The sequence below is a fragment of the Pseudophryne corroboree genome, unplaced genomic scaffold, assembly GCF_028390025.1.
Source record: "Pseudophryne corroboree isolate aPseCor3 unplaced genomic scaffold, aPseCor3.hap2 scaffold_460, whole genome shotgun sequence".
NCBI classification, from domain to species: domain Eukaryota; kingdom Metazoa; phylum Chordata; class Amphibia; order Anura; family Myobatrachidae; genus Pseudophryne; species Pseudophryne corroboree.
This window is the reverse complement of record NW_026970076.1, coordinates 331,044-346,228: the sequence shown is the minus strand read 5'-3', so window position 1 is coordinate 346,228 and position 15,185 is coordinate 331,044. Positions and strand designations below refer to the sequence as shown.

At 34.7% G+C, this 15,185-nt stretch overlaps 1 non-coding gene across 1 annotated transcript; it reads right to left on the bottom strand.

The window, feature by feature from the left end:
* Positions 1–4,042: 4,042 nt before the first annotated feature.
* Positions 4,043–4,116, bottom strand: TRNAS-ACU (transfer RNA serine (anticodon ACU)). Its single transcript has one exon. It is a non-coding gene; the product is annotated as a tRNA-Ser (tRNA).
* Between the last annotated feature and the right edge of the window lie 11,069 nt (positions 4,117–15,185).

Here is a 15,185-nt window from a genome sequence, read left to right as displayed (position 1 = left end):
AACATCTTCACCCTTAAATAAAGATTTTCTTAATTCCTTACCTGTGTGCTAATTAGATATCACCTTGTTTTCACATTAAACAGACTTCCACATGAGAAAGCAGCAAGGATGCAGTGGCGTTAATGTTTCGTGGTGTCAACCCGTATTATTTCAGTAGACATTGAAATGAGGATGCATCTTGCTGCCTTTCCAATGAAGCAAATTTAATTTAGTAATAGGTGAAAAACCATCCCTACAAAGGTGTTAATCAGAGACTTGGCTTTGTGGACACTTTTCAGAGAACAAATTTGTTAGCATAAAAATAAAGCCAGAAAATGAAGAGCTGTTTAATCACTCAATTGGATTTTTTTGCCAGCATATTTCTTTTTCTCTGCAACCCACTGCTAAATTGTGCTACCTAGCTGTTTTTATAAAATCACTGAATCAAATCTAACTCTGATTACATCAGAGAAGGCCAGGTACCCTACACCATAAGAGGGGGTTTGAAATTTTGACTTGTCTACTTAAAGATCACCAAAATCTGATAACAAGGTCAATTACATCCCTGGGTGGGATTGAACCACCAACCTTTTGGTTTATAGCCGTACACACTAACTGATTGCGCCACAGAGACACTTTGCAAAAGTACATACTGACAAAGGCTAATAAGCATTCATCTAAAACGTTTCCTAGAAAAACTTTAAAAAGTCAATAATCTGGAGAGTTTTTGTAAGATGTTTCTTCCATCAACCAACGAAGAAACACATTGGTACTTTCCCATGATGAGTGAGTGCTTCAGGATCTCTTGCACTTACATGTGCAGCAGAGTACTGCAATGGAAGCATGCTGGGCCCATAACCCAGAGGTAGGCAGATTGAAACTATCCTTTGCTATATGCATTTTTTTTGTTAATTTAAGTAATCAAAACTGGGATTGATATTTTTGCTCTTTTATTTTTACTTAAAGTACAATAACTTTTACCATTTTAATTTGTTTTAATAGTATATTGACAGTATAGTTTTCTTTAAAAAAATCCACTTAATTTTCTTTACCCTATTATTAAAAGGGTAATTGACAAAAACAAACTACATTGTCACCAGAAGAGCAATACAAAATGTACAAGTGATATATTAAAATCATCTTTCCAGCTTGAATTTCAATGATGCATTGGGGCAACGATTTTGTGAGAAACATCTTCACCCTTAAATAAAGATTTTCTTAATTCCTTACCTGTGTGCTAATTAGATATCACCTTCTTTTCACATTAAACAGACTTCCACATGAGAAAGCAGCAAGGATGCAGTGGCGTTAATGTTTCCTGGTGTCAACCTGTATTATTTCAGTAGACATTGAAATGAGGATGCATCTTGCTGCCTTTCCAATGAAGCAAGTTTAATTTAGTAATAGGTGAAAAACCATCCCTACAAAGGTGTTAATCAGAGACTTGGCTTTGTGGACACTTTTCAGAGAACAAATTTGTTAGCATAAAAATAAAGCCAGAAAATAAAGAGCTGTTTAATCTCCCAATTGGATTCTTTTGCCAGCATATTTCTTTTTCTCTTCAACCCACTGCTAAATTGTGCTTCCTAGCTGTTTTTATAAAATCACTGAATCAAATCTGATTACATCAGAGAAGGCCAGGTACCCTACACCATAAGAGGGGGTTTGAAATTTTGACTTGTCTACTTAAAGATCACCAAAATCTGATAACAAGGTCAATTACGTCCCTGGGTGGGATTGAACCACCAACCTTTTGGTTAATAGCCGTGCACACTAACTGATTGCGCCACAGAGACACTTTGCAAAAGTCCATACTGACAAAGGCTAATAAGCATTCATCTAAAACGTTTCCTAGAAAAACTTTAAAAAGTCAATAATCTGGAGAGTTTTTGTAAGATGTTTCTTCCATCAACCAACGAAGAAACACATTGGTACTTTCCCATGATGAGTGAGTGCTTCAGGATCTCTTGCACTTACATGTGCAGCAGAGTACAGCAATGGAAGCATGCTGGGCCCATAACCCAGCGGTAGGCAGATTGAAACTATCCTTTGCTATATGCATTTTTTTTTTGTTAATTAAAGTAATCCAAAACTGGGATTGATATTTCGGCTCTTTTATTTTTACTTAAAGTACAATAACTTTTACCATTTTAATTTGTTTTAATAGTATATTGACAGTATTGTTTTCTTTCAAAAATCCACTTAATTTTCTTTACCCTATTATTAAAATGGTAATTGACAAAAACAAACTACATTGTCACCAGAAGAGCAATACAAAATGTACAAGTGATATATTAAAATCATCTTTCCAGCTTGAATTTCAATGATGCATTGGGGCAACGATTTTGTGAGAAACATCTTCACCCTTAAATAAAGATTTTCTTAATTCCTTACCTGTGTGCTAATTAGATATCACCTTGTTTTCACATTAAACAGACTTCCACATGAGAAAGCAGCAAGGATGCAGTGGCGTTAATGTTTCCTGGTGTCAACCTGTATTATTTCAGTAGACATTGAAATGAGGATGCATCTTGCTGCCTTTCCAATGAAGCAAGTTTAATTTAGTAATAGGTGAAAAACCATCCCTACAAAGGTGTTAATCAGAGACTTGGCTTTGTGGACACTTTTCAAAGAACAAATTTGTTAGCATAAAAATAAAGACAGAAAATGAAGAGCTGTTTAATCACTCAATTGGATTTTTTTTGGCAGCATATTTCTTTTTCTCTGCAACCCACTGCTAAATTGTGCTTCCTAGCTGTTTTTATAAAATCACTGAATCATATCTTACTCTGATTACATCAGAGAAGGCCAGGTACCCTATACCATAACAGGGGGTTTGAAATTTTGACTTGTCTACTTAAAGATCACCAAAATCTGATAACAAGGTCAATTACGTCCCTGGTTGGGATTGAACCACCAACCTTTTGGTTAGTAGCCGGACACACTAACCGATTGCGCCACAGAGACACTTTGCAAAAAGTACATACTGACAAAGGCTAATAAGCATACATCTAGAACGTTTCCTAGAAAAACTTTAAAAAGTCAATAATCTGGAGAGTTTTTGTAAGATGTTTCTTCCATCAACCAATGAAGAAACACATTGGTACTTTCCCATGATGAGTGAGTGCTTCAGGATCTCTTGCACTTACATGTGCAGCAGAGTACTGCAATGGAAGCATGCTGGGCCCATAACCCAGAGGTAGGCAGATTGAAACTATCCTTTGCTATATGCATTTTTTTTTGTTAATTTAAGTAATCAAAACTGGGATTGATATTTTTGCTCTTTTATTATTACTTAAAGTACAATAACTTTTACCATTTTAATTTGTTTTAATAGTATATTGACAGTATAGTTTTCTTTAAAAAATCCACTTAATTTTCTTTACCCTATTATTAAAAGGGTAATTGACAAAAACAAACTACATTGTCACCAGAAGAGCAATACAAAATGTACAAGTGATATATTAAAATCATATTTCCAGCTTGAATTTCAATGATGCATTGGGGCAACGATTTTGTGAGAAACATCTTCACCCTTAAATAAAGATTTTCTTAATTCCTTACCTGTGTGCTAATTAGATATCACCTTGTTTTCACATTAAACAGACTTCTACATGAGAAAGCAGCAAGGATGCAGTGGCGTTAATGTTTCCTGGTGTCAACCTGTATTATTTCAGTAGACATTGAAATGAGGATGCATCTTGCTGCCTTTCCAATGAAGCAAGTTTAATTTAGTAATAGGTGAAAAACCATCCCTATAAAGGTGTTAATCAGAGACTTGGCTTTGTGGACACTTTTCAGAGAACAAATTTGTTAGCATAAAAATAAAGCCAGAAAATGAAGAGCTGTTTAATCACTCAATTGGATTTTTTTTGCCAGCATATTTCTTTTTCTCTGCAACCCACTGCTAAATTGTGCTTCCTATCTGTTTTTATAAAATCACTGAATCAAATCTAACTCTGATTACATCAGAGAAGGCCAGGTACCCTACACCATAACAGGGGGTTTGAAATTTTGACTTGTCTACTTAAAGATCACCAAAATCTGATAACAAGGTCAATTACGTCCCTGGGTGGGATTGAACCACCAACCTTTTGGTTAGTAGCCAGACACACTAACCAATTGCGCCACAGAGACACTTTGTAAAAATGCATACTGACAAAGGCTAATAAGCATACATCTAGAACGTTTCCTAGAAAAACTTTAAAAAGTCAATAATCTGGAGAGTTTTTGTAAGATGTTTCTTCCATCAACCAACGAAGAAACACATTGGTACTTTCCCATGATGAGTGAGTGCTTCAGGATCTCTTGCACTTACATGTGCAGCAGAGTACTGCAATGGAAGCATAACCCAGAGGTAGGCAGATTGAAACTATCCTTTGCTATATGCATTTTTTTTTGTTAATTTAAGTAATCAAAACTGGGATTGATATTTTTGCTCTTTTATTTTTACTTAAAGTACAATAACTTTTACCATTTTAATTTGTTTTAATAGTATATTGACAGTATAGTTTTCTTTAAAAAATCCACTTAATTTTCTTTACCCTATTATTAAAAGGGTAATTGACAAAAACAAACTACATTGTCACCAGAAGAGCAATACAAAATGTACAAGTGATATATTAAAATCATCTTTCCAGCTTGAATTTCAATGATGCATTGGGGCAACGATTTTGTGAGAAACATCTTCACCCTTAAATAAAGATTTTCTTAATTCCTTACCTGTGTGCTAATTAGATATCACCTTGTTTTCACATTAAACAGACTTCCACATGAGAAAGCAGCAAGGATGCAGTGGCGTTAATGTTTCCTGGTGTCAACCTGTGTTATTTCAGTAGACATTGAAATGAGGATGCATCTTGCTGCCTTTCCAATGAAGCAAGTTTAATTTAGTAATAGGTGAAAAACCATCCCTACAAAGGTGTTAATCAGAGACTTGGCTTTGTGGACACTTTTCAGAGAACAAATTTGTTAGCATAAAAATAAAGCCAGAAAATAAAGAGCTGTTTAATCACTCAATTGGATTTTTTTTTGCCAGCATATTTATTTTTCTCTGCAACCCACTGCTAAATTGTGCTTCCTAGCTGTTTTTATAAAATCAATGAATCAAATCTAACTCTGATTACATCAGAGAAGGCCAGGTACCCTACACCATAACAAGGGGTTTGAAATTTTGACTTGTCTACTTAAAGATCACCAAAATCTGATAACAAGGTCAATTACGTCCCTGGGTGGGATTGAACCACCAACCTTTTGGTTAGTAGCTGGACACACTAACCGATTGCGCCACAGAGACACTTTGCAAAAAGTACCTACTGACAAAGGCATACATCTAGAACGTTTCCTAGAAAAACTTTAAAAAGTCAATAATCTGGACAGTTGTTGTAAGATGTTTCTTCCATCAACCAACGAAGAAACACATTGGTACTTTCCCATGATGACTGAGTGCTTCAGGATCTCTTGCACTTACATGTGCAGCAGAGTACTGCAATGGAAGCATGCTGAGCCCATAACCCAGAGGTAGGCAGATTGAAACTATCCTTTGCTATATGCATTTTTTTTTGTTAATTTAAGTAATCAAAACTGGGATTGATATTTTTGCTCTTTTATTTTTACTTAAAGTACAATAACTTTTACCATTTTAATTTGTTTTAATAGTATATTGACAGTATAGTTTTCTTTCAAAAATCCACTTAATTTTCTTTACCCTATTATTAAAAGGGTAATTGACAAAAACAAACTACATTGTCACCAGAAGAGCAATACAAAATGTACAAGTGATATATTAAAATCATCTTTCCAGCTTGACTTTCAATGATGCATTGGGGCAACGATTTTGTGAGAAACATCTTCACCCTTAAATAAAGATTTTCTTAATTCCTTACCTGTGTGCTAATTAGATATCACCTTGTTTTCACATTAAACAGACTTCCACATGAGAAAGCAGCAAGGATGCAGTGGCGTTAATGTTTCCTTGTGTCAACCCGTATTATTTCAGTAGACATTGAAATGAGGATGCATCTTGCTGCCTTTCCAATGAAGCAAATTTAATTTAGTAATAGGTGAAAAACCATCCCTACAAAGGTGTTAATCAGAGACTTGGCTTTATGGACACTTTTCAAAGAACAAATTTGTTAGCATAAAAATAAAGCCAGAAAATGAAGAGCTGTTTAATCACTCAATTGGATTTTTTTGCCAGCATATTTCTTTTTCTCTGCAACCCACTGCTAAATTGTGCTTCCTAGCTGTTTTTATAAAATCACTGAATCAAATCTAACTCTGATTACATCAGAGAAGGCCAGGTACCCTACACCATAAGAGGGGGTTTGAAATTTTGACTTGTCTACTTAAAGATCACCAAAATCTGATAACAAGGTCAATTACGTCCCTGGGTGGGATTGAACCACCAACCTTTTGGTTAATAGCCATATACACTAACTGATTGCGCCACAGAGACACTTAGCAAAAGTACATACTGACAAAGGCTAATAAGCATTCATCTAAAACGTTTCCTAGAAAAACTTTAAAAAGTCAATAATCTGGAGAGTTTTTGTAAGATGTTTCTTCCATCAACCAACGAAGAAACACATTGGTACTTTCCCATGATGACTGAGTGCTTCAGGATCTCTTGCACTTACATGTGCAGCAGAGTACTGCAATGGAAGCATGCTGGGCCCATAACCCAGAGGTAGGCAGATTAAAACTATCCTCTGCTATATGCATTTTTTTTGTTAATTAAAGTAATCCAAAACTGGGATTGATATTTTTGCTCTTTTATTTTTCATTAAAGTACAATAACTTTTACCATTTTAATTTGTTTTAATAGTATATTGAAAGTATTGTTTTCTTTTAAAAATCCACTTAATTTTCTTTACCCTATTATTAAAATGGTAATTGACAAAAACAAACTACATTGTCACCAGAAGAGCAATACAAAATGTACAAGTGATATATTAAAATCATCTTTCCAGCTTGACTTTCAATGATGCATTGGGGCAACGATTTTGTGAGAAACATTTTCACCCTTAAATAAAGATTTTCTTAATTCCTTACCTGTGTGCTAATTAGATATCACCTTGTTTTCACATTAAACAGACTTCCACATGAGAAAGCAGCAAGGATGCAGTGGCGTTAATGTTTCCTGGTGTCAACCTGTATTATTTCAGTAGACATTGAAATGAGGATGCATCTTGCTGCCTTTCCAATGAAGCAAGTTTAATTTAGTAATAGGTGAAAAACCATCCTTACAAAGGTGTTAATCAGAGACTTGGCTTTGTGGACACTTTTCAGAGAACAAATTTGTTAGCATAAAAATAAAGCCAGAAAATGAAGAGCTGTTTAATCACTCAATTGGATTTTTTTGCCAGCATATTTCTTTTTCTCTGCAACCCACTGCTAAATTGTGCTTCCTAGCTGTTTTTATAAAATCACTGAATCAAATCTAACTCTGATTACATCAGAGAAGGCCAGGTACCCTACACCATAAGAGAGGGTTTGAAATTTTGACTTGTCTACTTAAAGATCACCAAAATCTGATAACAAGGTCAATTACGTCCCTGGGTGGGATTGAACCACCAACCTTTTGGTTAATAGCCATATACACTAACTGATTGCGCCACAGAGACACTTAGCAAAAGTACATACTGACAAAGGCTAATAAGCATTCATCTAAAACGTTTCCTAGAAAAACTTTAAAAAGTCAATAATCTGGAGAGTTTTTGTAAGATTTTTCTTCCATCAACCAACGAAGAAACACATTGGTACTTTCCCATGATGACTGAGTGCTTCAGGATCTCTTGCACTTACATGTGCAGCAGAGTACTGCAATGGAAGCATGCTGGGCCCATAACCCAGAGGTAGGCAGATTGAAACTATCCTTTGCTATATGCATTTTTTTTTGTTAATTTAAGTAATCAAAACTGGGATTGATATTTTTGCTCTTTTATTTTTACTTAAAGTACAATAACTTTTACCATTTTAATTTGTTTTAATAGTATATTGACAGTATAGTTTTCTTTAAAAAATCCACTTAATTTTCTTTACCCTATTATTAAAAGGGTAATTGACAAAAACAAACTACATTGTCACCAGAAGAGCAATACAAAATGTACAAGTGATAAATTAAAATCATCTTTCCAGCTTGAATTTCAATGATGCATTGGGGCAACGAGTTTGTGAGAAACATCTTCACCCTTAAATAAAGATATTCTTAATTCCTTACCTGTGTGCTAATTAGATATCACCTTGTTTTCACATTAAACAGACTTCCACATGAGAAAGCAGCAAGGATGCAGTGGCGTTAATGTTTCCTTGTGTCAACCCGTATTATTTCAGTAGACATTGAAATGAGGATGCATCTTGCTGCCTTTCCAATGAAGCAAATTTAATTTAGTAATAGGTGAAAAACCATCCCTACAAAGGTGTTAATCAGAGACTTGGCTTTGTGGACACTTTTCAAAGAACAAATTTGTTAGCATAAAAATAAAGCCAGAAAATGAAGAGCTGTTTAATCACTCAATTGGATTTTTTTGCCAGCATATTTCTTTTTCTCTGCAACCCACTGCTAAACTGTGCTTCCTAGCTGTTTTTATAAAATCACTGAATCAAATCTAACTCTGATTACATCAGAGAAGGCCAGGTACCCTACACCATAAGAGGGGGTTTGAAATTTTGACTTGTCTACTTAAAGATCACCAAAATCTGATAACAAGGTCAATTACGTCCCTGGGTGGGATTGAACCACCAACCTTTTGGTTAATAGCCATATACACTAACTGATTGCGCCACAGAGACACTTTTCAAAAGTACATACTGACAAAGGCTAATAAGCATTCATCTAAAACGTTTCCTAGAAAAACTTTAAAAAGTCAATAATCTGGAGAGTTTTTGTAAGATGTTTCTTCCATCCACCAACGAAGAAACACATTGGTACTTTCCCATGATGAGTGAGTGCTTCAGGATCTCTTGCACTTACATGTGCAGCAGAGTACTGCAATGGAAGCATGCTGGGCCCATAACCCAGAGGTAGGCAGAATGAAACTATCCTTTGCTATATGCATATTTTTTTGTTAATTAAAGTAATCCAAAACTGGGATTGATATTTTTGCTCTTTTATTTTTCATTAAAGTACAATAACTTTTACCATTTTAATTTGTTTTAATAGTATATTGAAAGTATTGTTTTCTTTTAAAAATCCACTTAATTTTCTTTACCCTATTATTAAAATGGTAATTGACAAAAACAAACTACATTGTCATCAGAAGAGCAATACAAAATGTACAAGTGATATATTAAAATCATCTTTCCAGCTTGAATTTCAATGATGCATTGGGGCAACGATTTTGTGAGAAACATTTTCACCCTTAAATAAAGATTTTCTTAATTCCTTACCTGTGTGCTAATTAGATATCACCTTGTTTTCACATTAAACAGACTTCCACATGAGAAAGCAGCAAGGATGCAGTGGCGTTAATGTTTCCTGGTGTCAACCTGTATTATTTCAGTAGACATTGAAATGAGGATGCATCTTGCTGCCTTTCCAATGAAGCAAGTTTAATTTAGTAATAGGTGAAAAACCATCCTTACAAAGGTGTTAATCAGAGACTTGGCTTTGTGGACACTTTTCAGAGAACAAATTTGTTAGCATAAAAATAAAGCCAGAAAATGAAGAGCTGTTTAATCACTCAATTGGATTTTTTTGCCAGCATATTTCTTTTTCTCTGCAACCCACTGCTAAATTGTGCTTCCTAGCTGTTTTTATAAAATCACTGAATCAAATCTAACTCTGATTACATCAGAGAAGGCCAGGTACCCTACACCATAAGAGGGGGTTTGAAATTTTGACTTGTCTACTTAAAGATCACCAAAATCTGATAACAAGGTCAATTACGTCCCTGGGTGGGATTGAACCACCAACCTTTTGGTTAATAGCCATATACACTAACTGATTGCGCCACAGAGACACTTTGCAAAAGTACATACTGACAAAGGCTAATAAGCATTCATCTAAAACGTTTCCTAGAAAAACTTTAAAAAGTCAATAATCTGGAGAGTTTTTGTAAGATGTTTCTTCCATCAACCAACGAAGAAACACATTGGTACTTTCCCATGATGACTGAGTGCTTCAGGATCTCTTGCACTTACATGTGCAGCAGAGTACTGCAATGGAAGCATGCTGGGCCCATAACCCAGAGGTAGGCAGAATGAAACTATCCTTTGCTATATGCATATTTTTTTGTTAATTTAAGTAATCAAAACTGGGATTGATATTTTTGCTCTTTTATTTTTACTTAAAGTACAATAACTTTTACCATTTTAATTTGTTTTAATAGTATATTGACAGTATAGTTTTCTTTAAAAAATCCACTTAATTTTCTTTACCCTATTATTAAAAGGGTAATTGACAAAAACAAACTACATTGTCACCAGAAGAGCAATACAAAATGTACAAGTGATATATTAAAATCATCTTTCCAGCTTGACTTTCAATGATGCATTGGGGCAACGATTTTGTGAGAAACATCTTCACCCTTAAATAAAGATTTTCTTAATTCCTTACCTGTGTGCTAATTAGATATCACCTTGTTTTCACATTAAACAGACTTCCACATGAGAAAGCAGCAAGGATGCAGTGGCGTTAATGTTTCCTTGTGTCAACCCGTATTATTTCAGTAGACATTGAAATGAGGATGCATCTTGCTGCCTTTCCAATGAAGCAAATTTAATTTAGTAATAGGTTAAAAACCATCCCTACAAAGGTGTTAATCAGAGACTTGGCTTTGTGGACACTTTTCAAAGAACAAATTTGTTAGCATAAAAATAAATCCAGAAAATTAAGAGCTGTTTAATCACTCAATTGGATTTTTTTTGCCAGCATATTTCTTTTTCTCTGCAACCCACTGCTAAATTGTGCTTCCTAGCTGTTTTTATAAAATCACTGAATCAAATCTAACTCTGATTACATCAGAGAAGGCCAGGTACCCTACACCATAAGAGGGGGTTTGAAATTTTGACTTGTCTACTTAAAGATCACCAAAATCTGATAACAAGGTCAATTACGTCCCTGGGTGGGATTGAACCACCAACCTTTTGGTTTATAGCCGTACACACTAACTGATTGCGCCACAGAGACACTTTGCGAAAGTACATACTGACAAAGGCTAATAAGCATTCATCTAAAACGTTTCCTAGAAAAACTTTAAAAAGTCAATAATCTGGAGAGTTTTTGTAAGATGTTTCTTCCATCCACCAACGAAGAAACACATTGGTACTTTCCCATGATGAGTGAGTGCTTCAGGATCTCTTGCACTTACATGTGCAGCAGAGTACTGCAATGGAAGCATGCTGGGCCCTTAACCCAGAGGTAGGCAGATTAAAACTATCCTCTGCTATATGCATTTTTTTTGTTAATTAAAGTAATCCAAAACTGGGATTGATATTTTTGCTCTTTTATTTTTCATTAAAGTACAATAACTTTTACCATTTTAATTTGTTTTAATAGTATATTGAAAGTATTGTTTTCTTTTAAAAATCCACTTAATTTTCTTTACCCTATTATTAAAATGGTAATTGACAAAAACAAACTACATTGTCATCAGAAGAGCAATACAAAATGTACAAGTGATATATTAAAATCATCTTTCCAGCTTGAATTTCAATGATGCATTGGGGCAACGATTTTGTGAGAAACATTTTCACCCTTAAATAAAGATTTTCTTAATTCCTTACCTGTGTGCTAATTAGATATCACCTTGTTTTCACATTAAACAGACTTCCACATGAGAAAGCAGCAAGGATGCAGTGGCGTTAATGTTTCCTGGTGTCAACCTGTATTATTTCAGTAGACATTGAAATGAGGATGCATCTTGCTGCCTTTCCAATGAAGCAAGTTTAATTTAGTAATAGGTGAAAAACCATCCTTACAAAGGTGTTAATCAGAGACTTGGCTTTGTGGACACTTTTCAGAGAACAAATTTGTTAGCATAAAAATAAAGCCAGAAAATGAAGAGCTGTTTAATCACTCAATTGGATTTTTTTGCCAGCATATTTCTTTTTCTCTGCAACCCACTGCTAAATTGTGCTTCCTAGCTGTTTTTATAAAATCACTGAATCAAATCTAACTCTGATTACATCAGAGAAGGCCAGGTACCCTACACCATAAGAGGGGGTTTGAAATTTTGACTTGTCTACTTAAAGATCACCAAAATCTGATAACAAGGTCAATTACGTCCCTGGGTGGGATTGAACCACCAACCTTTTGGTTAATAGCCATATACACTAACTGATTGCGCCACAGAGACACTTTGCAAAAGTACATACTGACAAAGGCTAATAAGCATTCATCTAAAACGTTTCCTAGAAAAACTTCAAAAAGTCAATAATCTGGAGAGTTTTTGTAAGATGTTTCTTCCATCAACCAACGAAGAAACACATTGGTACTTTCCCATGATGACTGAGTGCTTCAGGATCTCTTGCACTTACATGTGCAGCAGAGTACTGCAATGGAAGCATGCTGGGCCCATAACCCAGAGGTAGGCAGAATGAAACTATCCTTTGCTATATGCATATTTTTTTGTTAATTTAAGTAATCAAAACTGGGATTGATATTTTTGCTCTTTTATTTTTACTTAAAGTACAATAACTTTTACCATTTTAATTTGTTTTAATAGTATATTGACAGTATAGTTTTCTTTAAAAAATCCACTTAATTTTCTTTACCCTATTATTAAAAGGGTAATTGACAAAAACAAACTACATTGTCACCAGAAGAGCAATACAAAATGTACAAGTGATATATTAAAATCATCTTTCCAGCTTGACTTTCAATGATGCATTGGGGCAACGATTTTGTGAGAAACATCTTCACCCTTAAATAAATATTTTCTTAATTCCTTACCTGTGTGCTAATTAGATATCACCTTGTTTTCACATTAAACAGACTTCCACATGAGAAAGCAGCAAGGATGCAGTGGCGTTAATGTTTCCTTGTGTCAACCCGTATTATTTCAGTAGACATTGAAATGAGGATGCATCTTGCTGCCTTTCCAATGAAGCAAATTTAATTTAGTAATAGGTTAAAAACCATCCCTACAAAGGTGTTAATCAGAGACTTGGCTTTGTGGACACTTTTCAAAGAACAAATTTGTTAGCATAAAAATAAAGCCAGAAAATTAAGAGCTGTTTAATCACTCAATTGGATTTTTTTTGCCAGCATATTTCTTTTTCTCTGCAACCCACTGCTAAATTGTGCTTCCTAGCTGTTTTTATAAAATCACTGAATCAAATCTAACTCTGATTACATCAGAGAAGGCCAGGTACCCTACACCATAAGAGGGGGTTTGAAATTTTGACTTGTCTACTTAAAGATCACCAAAATCTGATAACAAGGTCAATTACGTCCCTGGGTAGGATTGAACCACCAACCTTTTGGTTTATAGCCGTACTCACTAACTGATTGCGCCACAGAGACACTTTGCAAAAGTACATACTGACAAAGGCTAATAAGCATTCATCTAAAACGTTTCCTAGAAAAACTTTAAAAAGTCAATAATCTGGAGAGTTTTTGTAAGATGTTTCTTCCATCCACCAACGAAGAAACACATTGGTACTTTCCCATGATGAGTGAGTGCTTCAGGATCTCTTGCACTTACATGTGCAGCAGAGTACTGCAATGGAAGCATGCTGGGCCCATAACCCAGAGGTAGGCAGATTAAAACTATCCTCTGCTATATGCATTTTTTTTGTTAATTAAAGTAATCCAAAACTGGGATTGATATTTTTGCTCTTTTATTTTTCATTAAAGTACAATAACTTTTACCATTTTGATTTGTTTTAATAGTATATTGAAAGTATTGTTTTCTTTTAAAAATCCACTTAATTTTCTTTACCCTATTATTAAAATGGTAATTGACAAAAACAAACTACATTGTCATCAGAAGAGCAATACAAAATGTACAAGTGATATATTAAAATCATCTTTTCAGCTTGAATTTCAATGATGCATTGGGGCAACGATTTTGTGAGAAACATTTTCACCCTTAAATAAAGATTTTCTTAATTCCTTACCTGTGTGCTAATTAGATATCACCTTGTTTTCACATTAAACAGACTTCCACATGAGAAAGCAGCAAGGATGCAGTGGCGTTAATGTTTCCTTGTGTCAACCCGTATTATTTCAGTAGACATTGCAATGAGGATGCATCTTGCTGCCTTTCCAATGAAGCAAATTTAATTTAGTAATAGGTGAAAAACCATCCCTACAAAGGTGTTAATCAGAGACTTGGCTTTGTGGACACTTTTCAGAGAACAAATTTGTTAGCATAAAAATAAAGCCAGAAAATAAGGAGCTGTTTAATCACTCAATTGGATTTTTTTTGCCAGCATATTTCTTTTTCTCTGCAACCCACTGCTAAATTGTGCTTCCTAGCTGTTTTTATTAAATCACTGAATCAAATCTAACTCTGATTACATCAGAAAAGGCCAGGTACCCTACACCATAACAGGGGGTTTGAAATTTTGACTTGTCTACTTAAAGATCACCAAAATCTGATAACAAGGTCAATTACGTCCCTGGGTGGGATTGAACCACCAACCTTTTGGTTAGTAGCCGGACACACTAACCGATTGCACCACAGAGACACTTCGCAAAAAGGACATACTGACAAAGGCTAATAAGCATACATCTAGAACGTTTCCTAGAAAAACTTTAAAAAGTCAATAATCTGGAGAGTTTTTGTAAAATGTTTCTTCCATCAACCAACGAGAAACACATTGGTACTTTCCCATGATGAGTGAGTGCTTCAGGATCTCTTGCACTTACATGTGCAGCAGAGTACAGCAATGGAAGCATGCTGGGCCCATAACCCAGCGGTAGGCAGATTGAAACTATCCTCTGCTATATGCATTTTTTTTTGTTAATTAAAGTAATCCAAAACTGGGATTGATATTTTGGCTCTTTTATTTTTACTTAAAGTACAATAACTTTTACCATTTTAATTTGTTTTAATAGTATATTGACAGTATTGTTTTCTTTCAAAAATCCACTTAATTTTCTTTACCCTATTATTAAAATGGTAATTGACAAAAACAAACTACATTGTCACCAGAAGAGCAATACAAAATGTACAAGTGATATATTAAAATCATCTTTCCAGCTTGAATTTCAATGATGCATTGGGGCAACGATTTTGTGAGAAACATCTTCACCC